Source organism: Phalacrocorax carbo, chromosome 7 (assembly GCF_963921805.1).
Source record: "Phalacrocorax carbo chromosome 7, bPhaCar2.1, whole genome shotgun sequence".
Taxonomy (NCBI): domain Eukaryota; kingdom Metazoa; phylum Chordata; class Aves; order Suliformes; family Phalacrocoracidae; genus Phalacrocorax; species Phalacrocorax carbo.
This window is the reverse complement of record NC_087519.1, coordinates 10,570,029-10,592,187: the sequence shown is the minus strand read 5'-3', so window position 1 is coordinate 10,592,187 and position 22,159 is coordinate 10,570,029. Positions and strand designations below refer to the sequence as shown.

At 38.2% G+C, this 22,159-nt stretch overlaps 1 long non-coding RNA gene across 1 annotated transcript in view; it reads left to right on the top strand.

The window, feature by feature from the left end:
• The first annotated feature begins 350 nt into the window (after positions 1-350).
• Positions 351-22,159, top strand: part of LOC135314183 (uncharacterized) — a 51,165-nt gene continuing 29,356 nt past the window's right edge. The window contains exon 1 of the long non-coding RNA XR_010373634.1: positions 351-507. This is a non-coding gene — a long non-coding RNA (uncharacterized LOC135314183). The remainder of the gene's footprint in view (positions 508-22,159) is intronic.

Genomic DNA, 22,159 nt, shown 5'->3' with positions numbered 1-22,159 from the left:
TTTTCAACGTGCTGCACATTTTTTTTTAATCATTGGCACTTTCTTCCTATGCTTTATTGACTATAAAGGATAGTTTACTCATGTTACATTTTAATTTTGCTGTTAACGTACTTGATTGGAAAAATGTTCTTGTAACAGTAATAAAAAATGTGTGCAAGATAGCACAAATGACATGTAAGCTTATTCTATGAGGTTTGCTTAATTGAAGATAAACAAATTTATTATCTTGCAATTAGTGTGGGTTGTATATGTAAACGGCTTCCTAGCAAGATCAGCAACTCAACTCAACATGCTGCTTTTGACTTGGCAGCCGGTTTCATTTTACTGTGTCTTAAAAGCTTCTTGGAGGAGTTTCCCTCCTGGTTCTCCTGGCTCCTTGATATATAGACAAGATATCATATCAGGCTTTTTCAAATTCTTCCACAGAAAACTCAGTGATGTGGAGAATTATAAACTGTCTTGAAAGAATTTCTTCATTGTGCATTTTTGCAGCCTTCTTCACAGCAGGTAAGTGATATAGGAGGATTTAGGCAAAACAGCAATACAAATATGAATGCTAGCAAGCCCAATGCAGACTTAAAATGTTTTTCTTTTCCAATTTCACAGTATAATCCTGTTCTATGAGATGATTCCTAATTGATAGTACTGATTAGCTTTCTTTTATTGTTACTATTTTCATAAGCAGAGAAGCACATGGAATAGGAGAAATTAGTAGCTTGGGATCATGGGAAGGAGCGTTCTTGAAATGTGAAACTGTTGTTGGAGCTAGGGAGGCTCATTCTGCCATAATTACCCCATTGACCCACAAATGAACTTTACTTTTCAAAGAAAAAATTTTGGAAACTTTCCTGGGGAACATTTTGCTGTTGATGTGTGAGCATGCAGTGTAAGATGCTAAAGATATATCTAAACTTGTGGCTAAGTATTAGCATAATGATTAATGCAGCTGCCTAGTGTTGCTACACAGTCACTTTGCAGTGTATCATGACTCTTACAGGAGTGCTTTGTGCCCTTCTGAACAACTCCTGTCCATGGAGCTGGGTGAGGCTCAAAGATATAATTGTTTCTGGATTTTTAAAATCCAGGCTTCAGCATGGAAACTTGGGGGCCCAATCCTGGGTAGCACTTCCTTTTAAAGGGGGGCTCAAAACTGTAAATGGGACCAGAAGTCTTTTAAAAAAGAACAGTGAGATGGTGGTGTGGGTTTTGTTTTGTTTTATTAATCATGTAGCAGAAGACTTGTTTCTCCCATTCCTTTTAAAGGCATGCACCCAATTGCCTTTGCTGGCGCTTGATCCAGAAGCGAGCAGACAGAGAACTCTCCTGCTTTAATCAGCTTCTAGGCCTGACTTTCCTTACATGTGTGTGAGTCGCTATAAGCCAGGACACAAAAACTTGATCATTTTAATAATTACCTAGTCTGCAGGTCTGTTGTAAGGATGGGCTAAATGTGCTGGATTATGACTTTTTGTTTGTTTGTTTTAATCATATAGTTCTTTTCATGCAATTCTTAGTATTTATGAAGAGTAGGCTTGCTGTGGCTATTCAGATTTCCATTTATATGTTAGCAGTGTCTTTCAAAACATATCCCTAGCAAAAGAATAATGCTGATAATCCAAAAGATGAGTTATATTTGATTACTTTAATAAATTTAATTAGATTGTAATATAATCTAAAATGGTCTCACTCAGTGGTAGTTAATTAAATGGACAAAATTCTTAATATACTAATGGCCTAATTTAGGAATTAATTGCTAAGCCTTTGCCTTTGTAACAATTCACATTTCTTCCTTCCCTGATGTGGTTTTAATAAGGTAGCTGTAGAGATTCTTACTGCTTATGGTGGCACTTTTAGTTGAACTAATTTGTGTAATTTATTGTAAATATGAATATTGGTATTAGATTCTATTGTGTGGAAGATGACAGAAGGAAAAAGTGTTTCTGGATTACTGAAGGTTCATCTTGAAAACACTTTTGAGCTTTCTTCTTTGTTAATTATATTTTCTACAGAGTATAAGAAATAATATTTTTCTACATACAAATACCCTGTTTCTTCAGAAAACGCAGCTCTCAGGTAACTTTCATTTCAATTTCTTGCCTGCCTAATTAAAACACAAACTCGAGACCTTTTTCTCAACACTTCCATCGTCTATTTCTCATTATGCTTCTTGATGAGATTTTTAGGCTTCACAGAACACCGTCTAGGCAGTTAATCCGATGCAGTGCTAAGATCACAGCACTTCTTGTGTAATTCTTATTAGGTTAATCAAGAAACTTACTGAAGCAGGAGGTTTTTTAAGGGCTGCCAAATTTGAAACCATAGATCAAAGTTCATAGCCCTCTGACCCTTTTGCCCTAACTTGCCTCAGCGAAGTCTATATGAATGGCCTTATTGTGAATATGGCAATGTCCGTGAGCCTGTACATTTGCAACTGTTTAGGCTTAGAAGAGCCATTGTGTTGTGACTGACGAAATGCATTTTCTTCTCTTTCTGAAGTGTAAAAGTTTTCACCGCCGTTGCCTATACAAGTGCTCCGGTGATCACAATAGCAGTTAGGTGATCCTTGTTCCTGTCAGACTGAGCACCCAGTTTTATGACAGAGTGTAATTAAATGGCTCAGAAGCCAACATTAGGAAAACAGCAGTGAAGAATGGGGGGAAAGCTTAATTTCCATATGGTCAGCCAAGCAAGAACAACACTAGCATTGTGATCTGGAGTAGACAGTTTAAGCAGTATTAAAGAGATGTCTATTCTTTACCTTGCCTCTTGAATGCCAGTGCACTTCTTTGATTACCATTCTTCATGGTCAAAACCTTTTCCTAAACCAAATGCTTTTTGCATGGTGTGACTTCTTTGGTGTTATTAATATAATAGCAAGGATTATTTTGAATAATAACACTGAACTTAAGAATGGAAATCAAATAATTTAATTAAATGATGTTTGACCCAGAAAGGCTTAGGGAATTTTAATAAGGTTGCCTTAATAACATTCTGATTTACTACTTCCTTTTTCAGGGGAAATTACAAAAGTAAGCTCACAGTAGGATTGGAGCTTTCAGGGAGCATGGGGTAGAAATGCTAATTATGTTTCTACAGAGGACCTGAAGTTCTTTGGCTAAATTAAATTGTGGTGGTGGTGGTGTCTTGGGGTTTTTTTTGGTTTGTTTTTTTTTTTAACTTCCTGAATTAATTTCCCTAAAAAGTAACCAGTGACTCTCTGGATTTAGGAGTTAGCTAGCCAGAAGAGTTAAAAGGTTTTTGCAGTCAGGTATTCTTTAAATGGCCCACACCAGCTATTTAAGTGCTCAAATGTAAAACTGACATCTTGGTTTTAGATGTGCATGTCATCATTACAGTTACTGTAATGCTGTATTGGTCACTCTTTCTGTGCCTGATAAAACTGCTTCATGAGCCAGTGGGAATTTGGCTGGTATGAACACAAGCGGTGACTTTGAGATGAGTTACCAGGGTCTGTGTTCTTGCACTGTCAAAAGAACATGTTTAAAAGTTTGTAACTTAAGGTAAGGTAGGTTCATTTGTGGTTTGGTTTGGGGTTTGTTTTTTTTTTTTTTAATATCTGCCTTCTTGAAAGGAAATGCTTAGGAACAAATAATATTTATTTCAAGAGCTGTTAACTTGAAAGTCAATGCCTATATAATGGTAAAAGGATAGAGATGTTTCTGAGAACACCCTTACAATCTTTACTTAGCATAGTGTGTGGATGCAGCACCAGAAATTACAGGAATTTATTAAAATACAGCAAGAGATGTTGTTCACATCACCAATTTGCTAATTAAAGGAGAGTGTGGATTGATTAAAGCAGGATGTTCATTTACAAAGAAAAGCAAACAAAGCAATTTGGGCAATTACGCTTCTCCCCCTTATTGCAGGAAAACATTTGAAAGTCTGACAGGCAGTTGTTCACTTAATATGAGTATTTAGTTCTCCTCTAATCTTCAAATCTATAGAAAATCACTGTATCACCTGCAGGAAGTTTTCAAGATAAATACTCCGTGGCATATTTTGGTACAATCAAGCTGCAGTCTGCTACCTTTCAAACAGGAAAAGTGAAAGGCAGAGGCAATAAAAAGGACGTCTTTGAGGGGTCTAAATTTCTTCTGCCTAACTCCGCCTTGACTTACAGCTTAATTATTTTAAAATGCATCCTTTCACCTGCCCCAGGCAAATCTGTTTCCTCTCTAAGTACGAAACAGAAACGCCAGTTTTGTTGATCCTTAGATATGGAACTTTAAAAGGCATTATTATTAGATGAGGCAAAGATGATTCTGCTGAATTGCATTAACGGGAGAGCATGTGATGGATACGATACAAGCACATGCTGTGTCAGCTTGGGAAGGAGTGTATGTGCAAAAGAGAATATTGTCATCAACCTCAGCAAAATAATGCAGAGTATTGCTTTATTTATAGCTTGAAAAACTGACAGAGATGGTTAAATCTTTGTGTCAGTTGAGTCCTGATTTAAAGTTCCAGCTGTCGGTATTTAAGGACGCAATTATGTTATGACCTTTCATCTTTTCCTCTTTACATCACACACAGTGGCAAGGCTGTTCTTTATTGTCTTATTCTTTCCTTGTGCTCTTTTTTTCAAATAAAAGCAAGGAGGCAGGTAGGGGAAAATATCTTTCCAGCAACTTTTTTTTTTGTCATTATATCATTATCATTTTCACAGTTGTAATTCCATGGTGTTTCTTCCTGGCATATTCTCACTTGCCTAGTCAGTGAAGCCAAATGATATTTACCAATTTACTTCTGGAAACTAAATGGCCTAATATTCCTCTCTGGTTATCTACCCTTTCAGCTGGTGGGATATATGCTCTGCCTTCTGCCTGCTTAGTGCCCTGTAGATAAATTTGTACAGAATTTCTTTAGCTGTCAGAGTGATGGATGGGCAGTACAGTGGAGCCTGCTCAGCCAGAGCAAGTGGCTGCCTTTGCCATCCATCACTCTTCCTGCTGTCAGCCCCCTGATCAGGACTTCAGAGCAGGTTCAGACTTCGTCTAGGTCACAGTGCCACAGAAAAACAATCAGTTTGTCAAGGATATACATATTTTAACATGAGGATGTTTGACGTCTGAAATGCTGCTGTTGTGTTCTACATTCAATAAACCAGATTTTTGCTTTGTTTTGAAGTAGGGGCTCTGTGCTTAGGGGGGAGTGAACTTCATTGGGTATTCTTGTAGTTACAATTGTGGATGGTAGGAAAGAAAAGTGAGTGGCCAGTTACAAAAAAATGAAATGGAAAAGAAGCGTTTGATACCTGAGCATTGCATGTTCTATGTTTTAAAAGGGATGTCAAAAACAGCTCTGGCCTTTTAAAGGATTTGGAGTTTTTTTTCCTACTAGTAATTTTTAGTAACTCTGGTTGTCTTTTGGGCTTTAGATCATGCTCTGGCTTGATTTGTTGGCTCTTTTGGCTCACCAACTATTTGTGAACTAGAAAAGTACCAAACTAAATTGAAGTATTTCTTCTTACTTGTGTTATGTTTCACTAGGACTTGTGTTTGTATGTTATTACATTTCATGTGTTCAGATGGTAACTTAAGTTTCTGCTCTTAAACACTAGCCAGGATTTTTAATTCAGAACAGTCCCTAACTCTTGCTCATGAACTTAATTTTTTTTCTCCTCATTCAGAGGTGCTGGGGAGAAGAAATGAGAGCTACCTAGGCTAACAATTCATTTAGCTGGCAAAGGAACAGGGTTAGCTGTTTGAATGCTGATTGTCCTCCAGTGGTTTTCACTGTTCTGTGGGGGACTTTTCCACAGTTCACCAGATCTGCTCAGGACAGTCCGACAGGAGTGCCACCAGTTGCCGAACATGTGGCTCTACTCTGGAGGCAGCTGCCTGTTGTGTAGCCTGCTGGAGAACACCTGAACCACGGGGTCATACTAAGAAGGAGAAACATAATATGAAGAAGGATATAGCAGTATTACAAACCTGTGTTTTGTGCATGAATCACTTCAACAAAAGATGGTAACTGTAGTATAGCCCAGGTTTGGGGCTGTCAGAGTGGTTATGTTTGCTCAGTACCACCCTTGACTGTACTTGTGGAGTAAGGGGACACCAGAATACATGTGCTTTGTAACACCTGTACAACAGGTTAACAGCAGTGAGCCATGTGGTAGCTTGAGTAGGGTTTCCATAATGGCTGTATGCACCTAGGTGAGCCTGGCATAGCACTGGTGACCCGGAACTGTATGCAAGTCTTTGTTATCTGTCTCCACCATTATCTTTCAGGAATAGGTATGGTAGCACTGACTGTTTATAATCTGAACAATCTACTAGTGTTTGCGTGTATAAGCCAATTAGCTATGAAGTGTGCTGTGGCACGAAGTATCAACAATATTTTCCACAGGTAAAGTGGCCGTGTTTAGCATTTCAATGCCTGAAGAAGGTGTTGCAATATCTTGCAAATTAAATGGCCTTGCAAGTAACTATAATGTTCTGTAATTAAGTGGAAAAGATGCTTAAAGTCATATTCTTCTTTCCTTGCAACTTGTGTGGCACGCCAAAACTCTTGGAGACAAAATGTCTGTGCTCTGGATATGCTGAGCAAGCACAGAATAACTCACCTTCCTGTTCACTAATATTCCCATTATCTATCGCCAGCCACTCTGCGTCAGTCTGAGCAACTGTGGTTACAGGATTGTTTTCTTAGAAGACCGCTGCATATTCATGTTCCAGTGAGGAGGATTTTTGCTTGTAGCTGTTACCAGTGGATCAGCAGGGAAAATAAATCTTTGCTAAATTTGTGTTTTTCACATTTTCAAGTGATCAGTTACATTTATCAAGTTTCTGGATAAGCGCAGATTATCTTCAGCTCAGTAAAATTGTAATGCTTCTCTTCCATATGTAGGGCAGGAGCTATTTCTGTGTGGATGCTGTGCAGACAGCCTTCCTGATGGCTGTGAGAAAGACGGTATAGCTAAGGCTATGTTGACATATTTAGAAGGAATTAAGCTCTCTCCACACATCTGTATTTTAATAACATGGGTTTTTTTCAGTGTTTCTTTGCACAGCAGAACAAATCAGAAATAGCCACTGCAGCTGAAGGCAACAGAGGCCTTAGGAAACAGTGTGTGTTTCCTAATCCTCTTCCAAACTTTTCTTAGACAACCATTTGTTACATTGTCATGTTCAAACCTGTTCTCCTACTCTGTTTGCTTTGTTACTGTGCTGTGGCTCACATGATGCATTTCAATCACAAGGTCATTGTGACATGAACTTTGGCATGGATCTAGAAGTATAATATACAAGTATAGGTTAGACATTATTTATTTTAAGGAAAGAAGGATTTTGGCAGCTGGCTAGGAAGAGATGGAATTTCTGATTATTAGGACAACAGTAAGGGCAGGTTTTCATTACTAAGCAAGCATGTAGACATTTCTGTTAACATGCCCCATATCAAGATAGCTTGTCATGCTAATTTGGTACTAGGAGAGTGGATTACACCTATGTGGAAGTTTGGGAAGAAATTTAACCTGTTCCTGATTTATTGAGAGAGAAAATGAGACTACAATTCCAAAATAAATTAAATAAAAAAAGTCTGGTAGTGGGGAATAGTTAATTGCTTCTTGTTTCTTATAGTTAATGCAAGTTTATGGAAGCAATAAGCCAACTGAATGACTCTGTGGTACAAGCTGAGTGGTTTTGTTCTAACTTCTCTTCCTTCCAATAAGAGTAGAGAACCTGGGCTCTGGCAGATGTTCCAAGAGTTAAGAGTACCGTATCTGTTACAGGAGATCCAAGCCAAGCACCAAGTTGAGAGGTCACAACATACACAGTAAATATTTACATGCACTTTAAAACAAGTGCCTCTGACTTTAGAGCCTTTTAACATCTTATATAATATTTGGTCAGAATAACCATTCTTGTGTGCTGTACTAATCTTGAAAAATATTGAGTGAAAGTTCAGCTGGCTTCTATTTTATCCTGCTATATGTCTGTTTATTGCTTCACAGGTGGCTGTTAAACCAGCTTTATGGGGAAACTAGGGTTAATATTTCTCAGTTTCTGCAGGATCATCACCTGGGTCATTATAGTAACAAGGTATGTAGTGTGACATGTGTTCACATGGGCATTGAAGGAATTTTCCATCTAGTTTCTGTGGTCACAAAGCCACATTAGGATGAATATAGTGACTGACATCTAATACTGCTCATTCTGCTTTCTTTGGCAGTTTTAAGCAGTAGATGACAGACTATTGAAGAAGGAAGTATTTGTAAGAGTGGATTTAGGAGATAAGTATCCAACATAGTAAGTGCAAGGTGTGTATTACCTAGTAGCTAAATGCTCAACTAGTTATATGTAACAAGACCCTGAAGCTGTACAGTTATAAGAATCAGGTGTTTGGCACGTGGAACTTAATTTTCCACTTTAAAATCACCTTAACATTTTAAAGCTAGAAGGGACCACTACTGTCTTGTTTGCTCCTTTGTTTTATCAAAGAATATTCATATACTCAACCTAATATCTAATGTTTAACTTAATTTTCAGTACCAGTTGTTCTTTATCAGTCTTTGGCCAAGCCTGACAGGTCCCAGTGCATTGTCATTAAAGGTGAGATACAAAAGTAATGTAATTGATCTGTCATATATATACTTACTTTTAGTGACTTCCCCAGTTGCTCCAAAGCTTTTCTTTCCAGGGCCCTGGTATGAACATGACCTTCTATAATGCTAAATAGTAAAACAACCGTTTTAAGCTTCATGTTTTAGTTTTAAAAACAAAGGAACAAAGTCACAGTGGGGGCCAGCTGGCAGACTTACATAGCCATGCACAAACTTTTCCTCTTTAGACACAGCAGAATTTAAATTTGCACTTAAATCACAAGTCAGTATGAATTTAAGCCTATCCAAGAACTCATTTATGCACATCACAAAAACACGCCACAAATTGGTGCAGTACTTTTTGCTTGGCAGTCATTCCTCCAGAGATATTCCGGACAGAAATAGCAAGGGTACTGCAGGCCAGATATACGTTGGCAAAGCTGCCTATGGTAGAAAACTTATTCAGCACCTGCCTGTTTGTGCTATGCCTGGCTGCCATTGCCTGTATTAGACTATCACTTTTATAATGACCGAAATTGTCCACATTATTAAGGAATAACAGTGGGTTCTGGTTTATTGTTTAACCTGAGCTAAAATTTTAAGTGCAATTTAAAATGAGCAAGAAGATAGAAAAGCACAGCAGGTCTGAGCAGAACCAATGTTTTCAGAAACCTGTCATTTCTTGGGACACAACCTGAAAGTGGCTGTGCCTAGGGGAGCACTTGTTCCTCTTACCTAGTTTGCAAAGCCCTGTTAAGGCTGACAGGTCTCCATGTGGGTGTTGAGATCTCAGAATTTAACAACTCATACTTTCCTCGATATTTTAAAACTGAAATAATTGTTAATCAGCCCCTTTACTTCTGCTTGCCCAAGTTAATGCCTGACGGTAAATCCCATGACTTTCAAGAGAATTGTGATATGTCCGGAAAAATGTGGATTGTTAATTAAAAATAAAATAAAAATTGGCAAGTAGGTCAGAATGATCTTAATACTTCTCAAGGCCACCTGGTCAGTGCTGGAAGACAGATCTTTGTAGCCTCATGAAAGAAATCTTCAATCCCAGTTTCTTTTTGAGAGACCCTGAAGAAAGAGGTTCACAGTACAACATGAAAACACTGTGATAGTCTTCCTTCATGTGAAATATCTGAAATTGTGCCTGTAATGGCTGCTAAGTCAGTGGCACTTCAGAGAATGAGGAAAAGATCAGGTTTTACCCAGTGACTTTTTGGTGAACATTAACCTATCATTGAATACTGCCTGGATAATTCATGGGATGGCTGAGTCTCCTTTTATACATATGCTTTCTCTGGCACACTGGTGTGCTTTACCTTGAGGGCTAGAAAAGTTGGAAGGAATTCCTTTTGTTGGCACCAATGGTAACATGTTCACTGGCAAAAGTATTAAGGGAGGCTTTGTAGAAGTGCTTTAAACAAGTGTAAAGTGTCTTAGAAAGGGAGAAGACTGCAGCTAGTATAGATTACTGTACCAGATTCAATGCCTTTACTAACCTGTGAGCAGGATCTGTTGCATCCAAGTTGCAATCCTTTAATTCTTTGTTTAAGGTTTTGTATCTCTCAGCAAATCTGCCCTTGAAAAGTCTAACCAAAATGCCTTGGTATTCTTGATCTTATTTTCCACTCTACGTGTACAATTTTTAAGTAGTTTTGGTATATCTAAAAAAAAGTTAAACATGAGAGGACAAATTTTTTATTTAATTTTTTACGTGGCCTTCTTTAAAACTTTCTTGAAACATACAATTATCATTTAAAATAACTAAGGACTTGGGAAAAAATTATGTACACAGACTTAAGTAGTAAATATCCTGAGAACCCCTTTTTTTCTTCCTGTGTACATCAAAATTATGTTGTGCTCAACCCAGAACTCCCTTGTCAGGTGAAAAATTAGCAGTTTTAGTGTGCTATGTCTAATTACATGTTGTTCCCTGGAAGTGAACCACATGTTACCTCTAAAAGGCCTTGCTTTCCACAGGATAAGTTTGATCCAATTGTGTTAATCTGTGTTAGTCCATCTGCTCTAATTAGACCAAGGTTTTAGTGTCAGTGATAAGTAGAGTTAGCGCTCTTTATCTTACTCGGGAATTGCTACAGTAGTAGACTGTTCCAGCAAGACTAGATTTTTGCTGTAATTACTTCATGAAAGGCTGTCATTTATAAAGACACGTTGTCACACAGCTGGGGGAATACTCCCCCCAGCTGGACGCTCACCAGGCTGCTCTGGTTACCTCCTGCCATACAGCCTTTGGGTGTTTTACGATTCCTGTTGTTGAAAAGTAGCAAAGACAGGCCCTTTGGTCTCTCTAGTACACTCACAGGTCACAGGCTGTCTGTTCTTTTTCATAAAAATAGGACCTCATTACCCACCTGCCATAATATATATGTATATGCCATATATAGGGATGCATGGTATTTTGTCAAAGGTCTTTTGAGTTACAAACTACAAATCTTGTAATTGTTGTTCATGTTACCTTTTATGTCAATGCATTAGATTAATGAATTGTTTGCTTTATCCTCAGTTTTATGTAATTGTTTATTTTCTGTAACAGAGGCTGTTTCAATAGAAGTATTTGGTGGGAACACTGTACCAGGTAACTGACTTTTTGTAACAGAAATATTTTTTCAAAAGTGGTAACAATGTCTGACAGGCCTTACACTTAGCTGTAGTGTGATATGGTGCAGATTTTTACAGTAAATCTTCAAAGAATCTCCATCTCTGATTCATGTAGATGGATATCTTACTGAAACATTTTTCTGGCATGTGAAAGCAGATGAATAATTCTTGTTCTGTTTTCTTGGTTATAAAGGGAAATTAATTCTCTTAACAGTAAATGATTGCAAAAAGCTTATTCATGCCATGGTTTGAGAAAGCATGTGGAAAATATGACAGCGATGGAATTGCAGCCTTGCTTTAATATGCACAGCATATATGAGTTAAGCGGTTCACCTGCAAGACTCTAATACAAGAACAGTGAACATGAAGAGGGAGAGAATGAAATAGATGAAGCATAAACAGGAAAACAGAGATGATTCTTGAGGGTCTTTAGAAGATGCCTGCTTTGGCTGGCTCTCCCAGTTCTAGGATAAGCTAAGCTGCATTTTTTCCTCCTTTCTGATCTCTCCAATCAGACATTAAGATGTCATTTCAGGTCCTGAATTATAATTTAGGAATTTCTTCTCATTGACTAGTCTATTTTCCACTTCTGTATCAGGATGGAACTATGCAATTCTGTCCTTCCTGGTTCACGACTTAGATTATACCAAATGCACATTGCTATGCATTTTTTCTCATGGGGCACCTATGCTGATGCAAATGACTTAAAAACAACAAATGTGCCACGTACTTGTTTAGCGTCTTCTGATCTTTTATGTCACTACAAGTTGAGGGGCTTCTCCCTGAAGTTATTAAGACAGCATTGAGAAATAGAGTTTTTCCTATGATGTTCAGATCCAGATGCCTGCTTATTCCAGCACTTAGACTATATTTTGAGAGTTTGTCTCCCTCTAAAGTAAAAGAAGGGCTCTGTGACTGCATGAATTGTTACCGTACTGCTCAAAAGTTTCCTTTATTTTAGCATGTCAGGCAGGCATCCACCTCTGGCTGGCTGGTATAGTGGATCCCAAATGGGAGGTTGCCCTCATGGTGATGCTGTTCCTCTGCTTGGGTAAGGAGATCTGGTCACTCAGAGTGGACAGCTGCCATGGGTCAGCAGCTATTTCTCTTCTGTAAGGACAGCTCTTGCTGTGGGATCCTTTCTTTGCTTTCCATGTAGAACTTGCAACGTTTCTTAAAATTAAGCCCAGAAGGTCTACTGTGCATATGTGTCCAAATAACACATTTGATGCAGAAAACCTTATTATAACAGTGGGAAAGCCAAAGCAGAGGACATGAAGAGCGCAAGGATGTGCAACGTGGTATGTGATAGCCTCTCCAAAGCTTTCGGTTTAGAGAGAAATTTAGGAAGGAGTAGGACAAGATAAGGAAATGTCAGACCTTGAGAGTCTAACCTTTTTGACTACTGTGGAATACCCTGTGGGAAGATAAAGTGATTGGAAATAGGACTAGGAATCTCAAGAGTACTGTGAACACAGAGGAGCAGATACAGAAAAATGTTGGTAAGAAAAGCTTGTTAGTATCAGCTCACCAGCTGTTGAGATACTAGGCAACATCTTGGGGAATTATTTAGGAATCATCCCAAAGTGGGTAAGCTAGGAAAAATAATGTATACTAGTAAATGTAACTCATCAATGTGTGAGAATGTATCTGCCTATATAAAGCCATAGTTAAAAAGTTTTATGCCCATACTGAGCATAAATCGGTGGTTGCATACCAAGAAGCTGGAAGTGCTGAGCTCCTTTGAGGTCTAGGCCTCCAGAATACAGAAATGATGGTTATTTTTGCAGATTGCAAGAGTGTACTAAGGCTGTTTCCAGTGGCAGAACAGAACAGTGGAACATGTGTTAGAGAACTGAAATATGTATAAATAAAAGTGTGTGTGTAGAGAATAGATTCCATATTGTTCAGAGATTTCTAGGACCCTAAAACTTCCTGTGTATGTGGTGGGGTCCACAGGCTTCTTGTACCTGCAGTGAGAGCAGGAATATTCACTGAGGCTCTGACTCAGCTGCACATCAAATCTAACCGGTTCAGCTAGCTTAAAATCTTGGACTAGTTGTGTCCAAATGAAAACCATGGAAAAAAAAGTCAATAAGAATCCTCTGTAAAAACATGAGTTTCAGAAGTAATGCATGTTAAATACAAGAGGAAAGCCTTTTACTCTACTTGGTGGTTCACGCGTCAGCTAGACTGCATGTCCAACCCTGGGTGCTACACAGCAAAAAAGACGTGCATCAGATGGAGAGAGACCAAAGGCAAGCAATAAGGATGGTAAAAGAAAACATTAGCTACGAAAGCAAACTGAAAGGATTTGTTCAGTCTAGAGGTTAAGTAAAGAAGGCTGAGAAGATGCAGGCGAAAGGCTGCTGTTTGGAGGAAGAGAATAATCTGGTTTTTCATGTCCGCTGGGGACAGGACAAGAACTGATGAGCCTAAATTAAAGCAAAGGAGATTAGAAGTAAGATATGAGAGGAAACTTTGCAATTGTGGGGATAATTAGTCACTGGAATAGATTGCTTAGGGCTGCTATGGAATCACTTCAGCTTTGTAAGGACAGGCTTGACAAACACCTGCCAGGAGTGCCATAGGCAGTGATGTCTGTGCCTGGGAGTAGTCAGGTGAACTCGGGGTGCCTGAGCACCTTCCTGACCTAGTTTCTTTGATATGCAGTTTGTATTTTCATTATCACACTGCTGCTTTCTGCGGGCCCCATTCACCAAAAAAAATCTCAATTAAAATGTTTATTTGATGCCTACTTCAACCAGTAGAAACACAGAAACAATGTATAATTTTGTGACAGAAGAAAAGTTAGCCTGAAACAGATTTTACTACAGAGAGCAGATTTAGGGCTACCACAACTTTAACAGCATCTGTTTCACTGTGGTGTAGCAGGAAGCAGCTTCTATTATACTTTATCAGCAAAAATTCACATCCTAAAAGTGACAGGGCAAGCTTGAAAGAAAAAACAGCTGTTGATGAGACTCTAGTGAGTATGCTGTGGGCCTCAGCAAAATAAAACTTGATGGGAAGGGAAAGCAAAGCATCTCTTCATTCAGCTTTGAGAAAAATTTACATGGTGGCAGATTAGTGAATGGATTTATTCACCAGTTTACAAAACCTGTTATTCACAGTGCTGCACTGCATGTTACTGTCAGCTGTCTCAGTGACCTTAATGCAGGCAGCGTGTTCCCCAAGGCTCTGCTGCACTAGCTGGTTTTAATGTAACACTGCGTGTGTCGTCTGAACTGATGAAGCAGGGTAGTGATTCCAGTTACATATTTCATGTCTGTTGGGTAAAATGAAATCGTGAGTATGTTCAGTTCTGTAATTGTCCATGTTTCATTAGAGCACTAGGGCTACAAGAAGGGAAAAGAGAGAGAGGATTGAGGTATAGTCCAGGAGTACATAATCTCTAAACTGATGGTGCTCAAATACTGAGTGTTAGTTCTGTAGTAATAATTAAATTTTGTGTGTTTGCTATATTTTCCTTTCAAAAGGGGTTTTTGTTTGAGTTTTTTGCCCGAATTGAGATCAAGAAGGACATGTTTAAGGGGCCTACTGCTTCTGGAGAAAAGATGTAATAAATCATCTTTCTCATAGGGTTGGTTGTTTTGGGTTTTTTTTTTTTGGTGTTGGATCTTGGGCTAGCCATTGATTTAAAATGGAATGTAACCAAGATTTGTTGCACTAACTAATGTGATGTTAAAGCATCCTAGTTTCTTATGTGCCTCTTCAGGATACACTAAAAAAAATACCCTGAAACTGATCATTATTTAAAAACAAACAAACAAAGATAGAATTCTTGCTACAAGCAAGTCATTTATTGTCAGTAGTATCTAGAGGGATATTAGAAAAAGGACTGTGTTGCAACATCCACTTCACTCCTCTGAGTTCCACATTTCATTTGTGGTTTAAACCTTTTATTGAATAACAATCACATATTCTTTTGAGACATAAACTTATTTAAAGAGCATAGGCATTAAATTGAAGAAAAAAACCCAAACCCACCACAAAAATACCTCACAACCCAAAACAAAACCTCAAAACCCTCAAAAGCCAAGAAACGAGAAACCCAGGGCAACACCCCAGAACCCCCAAAAGTTATGTTAATTAATATGGCTACAAACCTGTATTGCAGAAATACGTTAAGCACCCCTAACTTGGAGAGGCGTGTGTGTGTGTGGCTGTTAATGAGCTAAGTGAGCTGAAAAGTAAACAGGATGTGCCTCATTTCCCCTGATGAGCTTTTCTGTACAGGATCCTGGAATTTGCCTTCAGGTGAAATGTCGGGGATTGTACTTTCCCTTGGGAGATCCAATTCTAATTAAGAAGTATACAGTCAAAATCATCTCTTTGCTCTGCCTTTGTTGAGAAACACTTGAATACCAATTTTGCCACTGTACTAATGCTGAGAATATTGGCAGTTGCACATTACCTGCATGTATCTGAGCTCTGCAGTGATACAATGAGGTGTAAGAATGAATATAAAAATAGTGTCCACAAGATCAGCTAAGTGGAGTGAGCAGCAGCTGATCCTCATTACACTGGCTTTTCTTTCAATTTAGATAAGGCACAAATAATGAAAACTTGTTAATTAAATAGTGTGTTGGTGGATTTATTTAACTCTATGAGGTAAATGGCACACTTAAAATGGTGAAAGCTATTCTAATGTAACACTGTGGGGGTATGGAAAATCTATCCAAACAATACTGACAGACCTTAGTTTTTGCAAGAAAAGAAATTCCTTTAATTAAATGAGAGTTGTAGCTGCTTAACCTGAATTTTATACCGAACATATTTCAGTGTGGTAGAGGGTTGTGAGAAACCTTTGTATAATTTTGTATGTTGGTAAACGGACTTAAGACAGTGCAAAAATGCAAAATTTGCTATATATGTTTGCTCATCTGGATTCCAAGAACATTCAACATGCAGTTTTTAAGCACATTAGAAAAAAAAAAGCAGGATTGCATTTAGGTATACACCTGGGTTTGAATTTTTAGTTCCCTTTACTGTATTTTGGTTGAGTTGAGCTTTTATGGTAAAAGGCAGGCTGAGTACCCACAGCTGTATGTTTATTTTGTAATGAGCTTGGTCTACTCAGAACATGTGTCTTGGATAAGCCTGTGAGATACTGCGCAGTGACTGTGATTACATATAAGCCTACTTTCCTTTTCGAAAAAGAAGTAGGAGTTGGACAAAGTGCATGGAATTGGTATTCAAGTGAGATTTACTGATTCATGGATTACCTTTTGCCCTGTCTTCAATGGTATGCTTTAGGCAATGATTCACTCTAGTAATGTTATTTTTCAGAGGCCTGTTTGAAACTCATCCTGCAGTTGGTACCTGAGTGATTTTGCATTCCTTTAGTTTTTTGTGCAAGTTGCAGCTTAAATAAATCCCCAGATTCTAACATGTAAATTATTCAGGCACATCACATTTCAGCATTTTTTTTCTCAAAGTTGACAGTTTTTGCATAACCAGTACAAGATTTTCAACTGGCTGACTTGCTTAAATTGCAGATGAGCCTCTTCGATGAGAGAAGTCTTTAACCTTGTGAGAAGCATAGAGTCTCATGTGTTGTTTTACTTTTATAAGAATACTACTTCTGATCTGTTTTGATTTGAAACTGATATTTTACTAATGATCATTTTGTTTACACAGTATGAGGTAGCAGTTGGATGTGATTATTTATGAGTGTGATCATGAAACTGAAACAAGATTTTCAGAAGCGTCTAGTAGTATTTGGTTGTCCAACTTAAGATATATTAAAAGGTTGTGATTTCAAAGCCAGCTGAGATCTTTTTCTGAAAAGAGGATTTCTGTGGAACCTCAGAGGTTCATCATTAGTACTGAATGTTCACTACTAAGAAATAACACATTGTTGAATTCAAACCTGAAAATAGGGAGACTACTTTTTATTGTAATTGCTCAATAAATCATGTTCTTGATCTTAAGAAATTCTCCTTTGAGAAATCCTCCTATAATCACAACTGGTGAGGCATGTTGGGTGATGGCGTATTTCTGTCTTTAGCAATTAGGTAGTGGCTATAAGAGAGCACATAAAACTGCAGGTCATTAGCTTGAAATGTAAAATATGTCAACCCTTTGCAAGGTCTGCAGTCTTCCAGATGTTCAATATCCTTGTCATTACTTTATGTAGCAATCCAGATAGCTTTGTTGTATGGGCTGTAGCGGGATATGATGCAAAAAGCACAGGAGCTGTGTTTTCCAGCCACCATTGTGCAAGTTACATATATTCTTTAAAATGCTCCCAGAAATGACATACTACTTGCAGCTGAGGCAGAGCAAGATGTTAATTTGGCGAGCATGCCTCCTTTTGGCTTGAGTAAGATGACTTCTTGCCACGTATGGGCTTCAGGCTTTGTTTTCTGTTATTTTTCTATTGTCAGATATATATTAATGCCAATGAAGAACTGAAAAGCCACTTGCAGTAATATTAGCTAATGTGATGTTGGCACAGTGAGAAATCACAACTGTTCTGCTGGCAAAGAACATTTTTCTTTCTTCCTTTTATTTCCTACTAAGTCTCACTTTGAGAAACAAACTGAGGTATCACTGCAGGAATCAAAGAAGCATGCTTACAGGAGAGACGTTAACAGTGTGGTTCAGGCATATATCACCTACACGTACTAGTGGAGAGCTTCATGGCTGCTTTTGTACCATTTATTTGTTTTCCAATACATTTCCTTTTTAAGCATAGCAAACAATTCCTAATCTATTTTTTGCCCATATCCAGAATACTAGTTTTGTACTTCACTGTAATTCACTACTCCTATAAATTTTGGTGTGAACATTTGAGGCTGATTTTTTTTCTTTAGTTTTATTTGTCTGATGCATGGATGTTGTTTTAAGTGCAGTTATGAGAGACAGTTAATTAAGCTTCATGGTGGATTGCTTTATTGATTCTACAGACTATTCACTCTGCAAAACTGAAAACATTCATAAGCACGATGTAGTGCCATAAGGATGATTGGTAAACATTTTGAACAGATATCTTTTAACCTGGAAGATGTTATAAGCTGTTCATAGGTCTGTAAGCTACAATAGGGGTACCCTTTCCCTCACCTCGCTCCTCCTCCAAGAACAACCAAACAGAACCCGAAAAAAACAACCAACCAAAAAGCCAACCAACCAAATTAAAAACCCCACAAACAAAACCAACAGAAACAAAATCAGATGAATGATGAGATTAAGGAACTTCGTGAGTTTGGTGTTTTGGTGGTGGTTTATTTTGGGTTTTTTTGTTGTTGTTTGTTTGTTTGCTTGTTTGTTTTTCCTGGCTGTAAGGGTGATATATATTAAATATGGCTAATATAGTTAAAATAAATGTAGAGGAATGAATAATGATTATCTGTTGGATAAAATCAGGGCTTGCTTGTGCTTAAGGTTGTGTTGTTTGCAAAGGGGTGACAAGCATGCATTATCATCCTCATGTCTGAGACAAAGAGGATTTAGTTTGAATTTAAATGAATTAAGGAGATTTGGTTTTTCTTATATTAGGGAGGAAAGAATCTGACAGAGACTTCTGTCTGTCCTGTATCAGAAACAAGAAGCTCAAGGTAAGAGCGAGTGTTGGTAAATACACACGTTCAGCCCAGGACATTGTCTGAGGTATGCGGACTAATGGAGATTTAGCGCAAATCAGATAAAACTAAACTTCCAGGAACCTTGAATGTTGGCATTTATTGAAATTACTATATTGCTGTAGCTGGACCATAAGACTGATGTCAATGGAGGCAGAGAGATCTACTCTTCATGCCACATGTGTCTGGGCTACAGCTGCTATTCTCACAAGTGCAGTGAAAGTAGCTCAATTTGTGTAGATGGTGCAGAAACAACAACAGCAAAACCTCTTAAATAATTGTTTAGATAATATCACTCATTTAAGATTGTATTCACTGCTACTAATTAAATTGTAGGCCTAACAAGCTAAGAGGTAAATTTTGGCACCATGCTAAACCACAACAATTATTAACGTAATTAAATTTAGTTATCTGTGTAGATTAGCAGAATGGTGCATTTAGTATAGCATAAGCATGTAGCTTAAGCTGTGTTGTGTAATGGTGTATAACGGAATAAAAAGCCATCACTTTTTTCCCTTGAGCAAAACAGCAGTAAAAAGAGAGGGTGCCTCAAAGGTACACTTTGTAGCAGTAGAACAGAAATTGCTGATTGATAACAGAGGAAACTTAATACTCTTATTCTGACTTACTGCCTTTGTAGTAAAGCCAAGCTCTTAGAAACAGTTAATTATAGTTTCAACAAAAATATTTAGATGACAGCTGTAAGCCGTCATCATTTCTACACATATGTTACAGAACTCTTTTGTTGGTTCAGTATGTGTAAAGGAAGGAGTTAAGATGAACAAGTAAGAACAGATCTGACTTCCTTAAAGTTACTATCAGCAAAAGCACTGGAAAGACATGACAGGTTGTTTGGTCTCAGCCCCTCCAAGTTTAACTGAACATGGTGTGAATTATTGGTGAATTGTTGTGCCGCAGTCAGTATTTCTCTACAGGCTGCACATGCCTCGTAGTATGTGTGGGTAGGTAGAAGCTGAAACATACTGAAGAGAAGGGAGAAAAAACCTGGACCCCTTTTGCCTACCTATTAATAAAATCTGCTGATTAACCAAGGTTTGAAACCTCTTTAGGCTGTGCTACTTTAGGTAGCAGTTCTGTGTAAGGATAGTCAGGCTTTTTCTTCACTCTCCAAAAGTGATTGATTGAGAATTTCCCATTCCCAGTACTGAAGGCCTTAGTAACCTGCTGCCATGTGTGGCCAGCACAGTGCAACAATCCCTACTGAATCAGCCAGCCGAAGTGAACTAAATACTGTCAGCATCCTGGAGGCATTTTATTGATCCTGGAATCAGACTTCATCTTTACCACTTCTCAGGTAGCTTCTTAGCTGATGCATGTTGGTGCTTGCTGTGCTACTGATGTGGTTGGCTTCAGTCAGAAACAGCTGGCGAGGATTACCTTCCTCTAGGCTGTCATGCTGGCTTTTACAACTAATTTTTGGCAGGCTGAAGGACTCAACTACATTCAGCAGCCAGGGAAGATGCTGACATGGCTAATTCCCATTCTTTTGTGGCTTTGCAAACACACTGCCAAATGGCTGCAGTTCTGAAGAGCTGAACTGTATACAGAGGAAATGGTCTCTTCAAGCCTATGGGTTGCTGGGGATTTTAAAGAGGTTTTCCAGGGATCGTAGACTTTTATTGAGCAGTTTTTGAAGACAGGTTCTGTTTCGGACTTATGGTTTAATATATGTATTTTCATTAGATGTGTTAGTAACAGATGTTCCTTTGGGAAAATAAACCTGTCCCTTGGTAGGTTTTTTCTTGTTTTCTTTTTTCCTCCCATATGTTTGTAATTAAGGCCTATTCTGCCCCACCTAAAATACTGTTTGGCAGTGTTCTTCTACTGTGTCCTTTATTAGCAGTGAAGTAATAATACACTGTAAACAATTTCAAGCAAGCTGTAGAGCAGGACAATGTTATCCACATCTCCTGTAAAGTGAAAAATCCTGAAGGCAGAATTGAAGGACTTCCAACGGGAGTGACTGTATTCTCATCAAGCCTCTTCATGTCAAGTAGAGTCATGTATTCTCCACACGGGCTGAGAGGTGATGTTTACACACACTCAGTTGTTTATTTATTGATAATACTCTGAGTTATTTGTCCTTGTCTTCGTACATACTATAGTTTTCTGGTATTTTTAATAAAAAGCTGAAAAAAAAATCTGATATTTAAAATACATATTTTTAACCGTTAGCTCTGTTTAACCCTGTTCCTCTGTCTCCTTCCTCAAAATTTATTTTGCATTAAAAAGATGCAAGGGAAGGTCACAATACTGCCGTTTACTTTGACATAAAATCAACAGCATTATATAACAGACTTATTTGTGACTGAATTTGAAATATGCAGTTGTGAATATTCACCATGGAGTTGAAGGTTCTGCTTGTCCTCTCGGGAAGCCCATAACATACCATGTACCCTAGAGCCCAGCCAGAATAGCTGGGAATTTGAATACTCAATACTGCAATGCACAGTATTCCATTATTTATGGAGTGGTTTACAAGTAATACTTAATTGTGCCTTTCAAAAAATCATTCAACCTGCCTGAAAAGGCAGACAAATATCTTGCTTAGAGTATGTTATTTTTTGACCGGCTAACCTCATAGGCAAAACAGTACAGAAGATGTCTATATATTAATGCATGGAAAAAAAATGCTTGTAAGGAAACGTCTAAGTGTGCAAACCTGTTTTGATGGAAACTTCTGACAGTGTGCAAGCCTGTTGTGTGTGATGGGATAAAAAGAAAAGAAGCAATAGGTGAGAAGTTTCATGATCTGCTGTAGGTGGTCTTGATCCAAGTTCTCAGCTGACCATTATCCAGTAACATGCCAGGAAAAAAAGCTATAACCCATTTATTTTAAAGTGTTTGGTAAAACCTTCCCTGAATTAGCCTAATGGGAGGATATTCCACTCTGAGAAGTGTTTTTTTGTATTTGATGCCCCTGTAAAATGAAGAGAGTCCTCTTATTCCCCAGCGGCACCGGAATCCTCTGGTTTGGAAAACAAAACTGCTGTTCTGACCCGATCAAACAAGTAACTTCAGCCTTGCCAAGGCAATGTGGGAATGAGGTGGCAGCAGAGTCCAGGAAAAAAGGAATCTGGAGACTTTTCCCTAAATTATCATTTACCTACTAGATTAATCTTTATCTGTTTTATCAAGTACTCAAAGGTACTTGATTTGACTTAGAATCAAAGTCAGACCTTAAAATTAGACAAACACCCAGGCACAAATTACCAAGCTAGTAGTGAATTCAGTGCACCAAAAGTGAGAGCTAGGGAGCTGTTGAAAAGCAAGGTAATATCGAGAGCAGGATACCGGCTTCATGAGTTCATCCGAACTCTGGCAGCTGTTGTGT